Consider the following 418-nt stretch of genomic DNA (forward strand, 5'->3'; position numbering starts at 1 on the left):
GGGGGGGTTGGAGGCTGCTCCCCATGGCACAGGGATGGGTGTGGGCATCACACCAAGTGGTGTCCCCACTCTGTGACCTCCCGGGCTGACTGGCCATGCCCTGCAGGTCTCAGAGTCCCCATTTTTTGCCTGTTCTAGGGCTTTCCCTGCCTGCAGTTGCCAGCAGAGAGATGTGGGGGGGCAGTTGGGAGCGGTGGGGGGTCCTTCCCACCCCATCCCCAGCGCTCAGCTGGTCCAGGCACCCGTGATGCCAAGAACCTCTTTCAAAAAGCTCAATGATAGAAACAGCTGGAGAGCTGGGGGGGGGTGCTGGGTGGGAAAGGGGTCCAAGGAGCAGGCAAGGGCCACGCAGGAGCCGTTTGGGTTGGGTGGTTGCCACCCCCAGGAGTGGCTAAGGGGGGGGGGCCGAGGAGGGGAA

At 63.9% G+C, this 418-nt stretch overlaps 1 protein-coding gene across 1 annotated transcript in view; it reads left to right on the top strand.

Annotated features, from left to right (window-relative positions):
* The window catches only part of DOK2 (docking protein 2, 56kDa), a gene marked incomplete at its 5' end in the record, with an annotated part of 37,159 nt that overhangs the window by 35,755 nt on the left and 986 nt on the right, over window positions 1–418 (top strand). The gene's annotated exons all lie outside the window — the stretch shown is intronic.

The sequence above is a fragment of the Chaetura pelagica genome, unplaced genomic scaffold, assembly GCF_000747805.2.
Source record: "Chaetura pelagica isolate M959 unplaced genomic scaffold, ChaPel_1.0 scaffold302, whole genome shotgun sequence".
NCBI classification, from domain to species: domain Eukaryota; kingdom Metazoa; phylum Chordata; class Aves; order Apodiformes; family Apodidae; genus Chaetura; species Chaetura pelagica.